Raw genomic sequence first — 5,247 nt, forward strand, 5'->3', positions numbered from 1 at the left:
AGGACCTGACCTAAATGCTGCCACCCCATGGAACCCCCAGCCTGTAACCTAACTGGTAGGCGCTGTCCTTTCCTCTGGCCCCAGGGTGATGCCACAAGCAATGTGTCACATCAGTTGTGTGGAGGGAGGGATAAAGGCCTAGGTGTGTGGCCTTGGAGTTGGAGCCTCATTGGGCCTCAGTCCCCTCACCCACCCACGAGGACAATGACCACGGCACTTCTGTCACTGGGTGTGGGGTTAGGCGCCACGCGGACACAGAACGGCACCTGGCAGAGCAGTGTGATGGGTGCAGGTGGGGGGATTCCCAGGGAGTGAGGGTGGGGTGGCGGGGGGCAGGATCCACTGGTCCACACCCAACCCACTGGATCGGATCCCAGGGTAGGGCCCAGGTGTCTGTTAACACAGTCCAGGTGGCAGGTCATCAGAGGAAGACATGCTCTGATGGGGTCCCAGATGGGACCCCAAGCCCGGTGCCGCACCAGGCCTACCCTAGAAGGCTGCGTGGGGGTGGGGGAAGGAGACAGGACGTCAGAGGCGGGAACAGAGCCCGAGACCACCCAGCACCGACACGGATCCCAAGGGCCATTTCTCTGTCTTGGAAACGTGTCTTGGCCTCGCCAGTCATCTCAACACCCCTTCTCCTCCGCGCTGGCTCCCTGGTGCCCACAGAAGCCCAAAGGTGGGTGATGCGGTGCCTGGCCACCTGGCCCGGTGGCACCCTTGCAGGCACCCTGCTGGGGCCAGGGCGTCTCCTTCCAAGAAGCTCCGCCTCTGCACACCTGCCCCTCCCCCTCCCTCTCCCACCCACCCTCCTTTCTGCTGCTGCATCCCCCCCCCCAAGAGGCAGCCTCCCAGCCCAGAAGGTCCTCTCCAGAAGGATCTCGCCCCCTTCAATGGGAGGCCTGCGCAGGCCCCGGGCGGGCTGGGGACAGTCTTCTGTCTTCCTTTTCCCACAGAACCAGCAGCGTGGCTCCAGCATGGGGTCTGCAGGGCAGCCTTGGTTGCTGACACTGCCGTCCCAGCCACCCCTGGGCAGGGGCCCGCAAGGCCTTAGGCCAGTTCCTGGGGGTGCCTTTTTCTATCTGTAAGATGCAGGCGGGGTCAGAGATAAAGGAAGCTCTCAGCAGAGCCTGGAAACAGGGAGGTGGGAGGGGGTCAGCGCCCAGTGGACAGGCCCCGGTCCAGCTGCTGCTGAACTAGGCTGGGCAGGGGCATGGGGGGGGGGGCGTGGCACCCCGAGGCTGGCTAAGCTTACTGAGGCTGTCGGGGGTGGGGGGAACAGCTGCCCTAATCTGGGTGTGACACCGTCCACACAGAGAGTGAGCTGCTCGCTGCCAGTCATGGGGTGGGAGGGCTGGGCTGACCACTGAGCCCGGAATCTGCCAACCCTGGGCTGGGTGCTGGCGGGCACCAGGGAGACCTGACTTTTGTCACTCTTTTGCAGCACTCATCATCCAGGGAGGGACCAAAGAGAGGCTAGAGGGGCCTGGACCCCTTGCACTTCGTGGCGTTTCTGGACTACCGGATCAAAGGGATTTTCCACTTGAAAAACAGATTTCTGTATTTTCCAAATTGTCGGATAGCCTCGTATTAATTTTGTAATCACAAAACGATGTTGACTATAAATCCAGTTCATGAGACCGGAAAACAAAAGGCGAGGGACCCAAGCCCCAGCAGGGGGCGCTCTCCCTCTAGCTCGGGGAGGGCTGAAAGCCGAGGAGAAGGAGCAGAGCGGGAAGGAGCGCGCGGGGCTGCGGGCTCCGGACGGAGTGCGAGCCAGGGCCCCACGTCTCCTACCCACGCAGTACAGTGGACGTTGCCACCTGGGAGGTCCCCTCCCCAGGCCGCTTGGTCCCTCACGACTCCCTGGCGATCACCCCTGGCGATCATAATTTGGCGCATTATTTCACCCCAGGAGTTTCCCAACGCAGGAAGTCCGCAACCCCAAACAGTTTGCAGCACGTCTTCCTGTCAATTGCTGGCGGTGGACCGGGCGGGACCCGCCAACCGCAGAAGCGCAAGGGGAGGGCGCCGGACGCGCGGTCCCAGAGCCGGGAGGGAGGCACGCGTGCCTGAGTCCCAGGAAATCGTCCTGTTTGGGGGATGCTCGGAGGACAAACGGCCCCGCAGAGACCCAAACCGATCAGTTTTAACCGCAGCGTCCCTGAACCAAAGGCAAGGGCCGGAGTTTATGGGAAAGGAGCTGCCCAGGAGCCCAGCGCGCTACGTGCCCCCACGGGGCCCGGGGACGCCAGGACCGAGCCGCCTCCGTTGGGCAGTGTGACTCAGAGGCAGCTGCTCCCGGTGCCCACGCGTGCACGCGCTCCCCTTTTCCGGCCGGCAGCTGCTCACCCACTCTGCTCACGGGGTATCTGCCCCGGCGTGGCCAGCGCCCTCCTCCCGGCACCAGGCCTGGGGGCGGCGGCGGGACTTCGCTGGGGCCTCAGTCTCCCGATCCGTAGCGGGTGGACGGAGCCCACTCCCAGGAGCGTGGCGCCGCCTTCCCGGAGCCCTTTCCTTAGGCGCCCGGAAGAAGCGCGGGGTGGCGGAAGAGCCGCCTCTCTCCCCATCGCCGCAGGCAGCGGGGCGGGGCGGGAAGGTCTGGGGTCAGCCTGGGGACTTGTTTGCCCTTGCCCGGTGCAAACGTCCCAAGGCCCGCGCGCCCAGCCTCCGCCTGCCGCTAGGCGCTCTGCCGGGTGCCCACGGTGCCACCCAGACAGCCCGACCCTGAGCCCTGACCTCCACCGCGTGGGCTCCCTACCGACTCTGGGCCACTGGGATCAGAGCACTGGCTGCCTGCAGCCGCTTCCTGGGGCTTTACCTGTCGGTCCTCAAAGAAGCCCCATCCAACCTAGTGTAGAGAGGGGGCAACTGGGGCTCAGAAATTCCTCCCTTGCCTCAGTCACCTCCAGGCTTGGCCACCTGCCTGGAGCGGGAGGACGGGCCTCCTGATGAGAGACGGGGCTGGGGGCCTTCAGAGACCTGAACTCAGGCCAGGCAGGGTCCAAGGAAGAGCAGTGCGGCAGGGGAGAGGGGCCCATAGGACGCGTGTCCGGGCTAAGGGGGCTAAGGAAGGCGTGTCTGGAGCCGGATGCACCGGGCTGGGCGCAGCACGGGGGAGGCTGGTGCAGCGCCCACGACCACCCCAGGAGGGAGGTCCTGACACTAGGCACAGAAAGACGCGTGGGGTTAGGGCAACCGGCCCAGGGCCCGGCAGGGTGGGACGCAGTGGGCCTGGGGCTCCACGTCCCAGCAGGGTCCCAGGAGCGGGTCAGAGCGGGGCACCCGCAGGGCCGCTGCGCGCAGGTCGTCGTCCGCTCTAAGGCGCCGCTGGGCGGGCGTGGAAACCCGAGGGCAGAGCCGGCGCTTCACAGGAAGTCCTTGCGGAGGCCGCGAAGGACCGGGCAGACGGGCATGAGCGACGGCAGTGTTTGTCCCGAGGCTGTCCCGGAAGCCACCCTTCCGCGACTGGGTGGGAACCCCAGACCCGCTTGGAAGTCTTCGTATGGATCCTGCGTGGGCCGCGTTCGGCGGGGCCGAAGGTGCTCGGGGTCGTGGGAAGCGCCCGCGCTGGGATTTCCCCCGCCCTGGGAGTTGGTGCCCGCGGCGCCCCAGCTCCACGAGAAACCCCGGCGGGCCGTGAGCGCCCTCGCGCGACGGAAGAATTGGTCCAGCCGGGAGGCCGACAGCCCCGGGAACAGAGGAGATGAGGCTGAGCTCTGGGAAAGGCAGAGCTGCTGAGGGTGCGGGGCCTCCCCGGAGACCACAGCCAAGGGTAGCCTTTCCTGGAAGACCGGAACCAACGCAGCCCCCCTGGGGAGGTAGGGGCTGCTGTAAGCAGAAGGGGCTCCATTCCGGCCAAGGGTGGAGGGCAGGGCTGGAGCCCAGGTGGGGGTGGAATTTGGGGGGATGGATAAGGGGGCTGTTGGGGGGATGTGATAGGGAGAGGAGTTGGCCAAGAAAACACTTCCGTTTGAAGCTTGGGCCGCTTTGTGAGTGAGGGCTGCCATTTCTTCCGAAGGGGACTGTACTGCTGGGGTGGGCGGGGGCAGATTGGGATGGGAACCAAGGCTTCCACTTTAGGATCTCCACAACTTCAGGTGGAGACCCAGAGAGGGGTCAGGCTGCAGATGCAAATGTCAGGGTAGCAGGGTGTGGCCTGGTCACCGAGGGAGATGAAGGGACAGACACAAAGAGAGGGGGCCCAAGGATTTAAAGAAAGTCATAACAGATGCATTTTGCGGTAGCTGGACAATCTTTTCCTTTGAGAAAGCACGGGCTGCCGGGAAGAGGCAAGAAGCAACCCTGAGGTTGAGGCTGTCCTGCAGGCTCTGGGGGTGGCTAGGGGCAGAGATCACTGCCAGGTGGGGGGCTGGTGAGCAAGGGAGCAGGCCCCAGGGGCCAGGAGCCAAGCCAGGGTCTCCTTGCCCCCGATCTCAGGAAACGGGGCCGGATGGAGCAGAGCATATACCTGTGTGTTGAAGACACCAGCGTCTCTGCACCAGCTGCCAGGAGATCATTCCTCCAGCGAGCTGAGTTAGCTCTCTGCCTATGTGTGCCCAGCAGTCACTACCTCTGTGCTGTCTGTCCTTAGTTCTCCCCACAGCAGTAGAACCAGAGACCATCGCGTGACATCCCCCTAAAGAAGTTGTAGCTGCCACCAGATGGGGGGCACACGACTAGGTGATGGGCTGGGTCTTCACCTTCCAGAAAGCCTCCCAGAAGTTCTCTCGTCTTGCTCACAGCTGGACAAGAGGTTCTAGCCACAGGAACCTGATCTGCAGGTTGTGGTTAGACACCCACCCTGGCCACTGCGCAGGTGGCGATAGCAGGGCCATTGACAGAGTTGGGGTACTGAGCTTGAGAGCTGGTTTCTGGGTTTCTTCCAGGGGCACTTCTGTAAAGTCGCCCCCGTAAGTCCTGGCCTGATGTCTCTGAGGTGCCCCCAGCCCCCAGTCTTCCCGCTACTCCCGGGCATCTCTGACAGGCAGAAGCAAACCCAAGTTTGTTGTGTGTTTCAACAAGCGTGAACCCCCCCAGCGCTGTGTCCATCATTCCCCAGTTATCAAGGCTGCACAGATTCCGCCAATTAGCCGCCCCCGCCCCGGGAAGCCGGGCGGGGTCGGAGGCGGGACCAGGAGCCCGGCCCCGCCCTTCAGGCCGCAGCCCTCGGCCCTGCTCCTCCAGCTGCAGCCGCGCCCTTCTGCGGCTCCGTCCCGCCCTTCCGGTCGCCTGCGCGTCGGGCGC

The sequence above is a fragment of the Phacochoerus africanus genome, chromosome 1, assembly GCF_016906955.1.
Source record: "Phacochoerus africanus isolate WHEZ1 chromosome 1, ROS_Pafr_v1, whole genome shotgun sequence".
Classification (NCBI taxonomy): domain Eukaryota; kingdom Metazoa; phylum Chordata; class Mammalia; order Artiodactyla; family Suidae; genus Phacochoerus; species Phacochoerus africanus.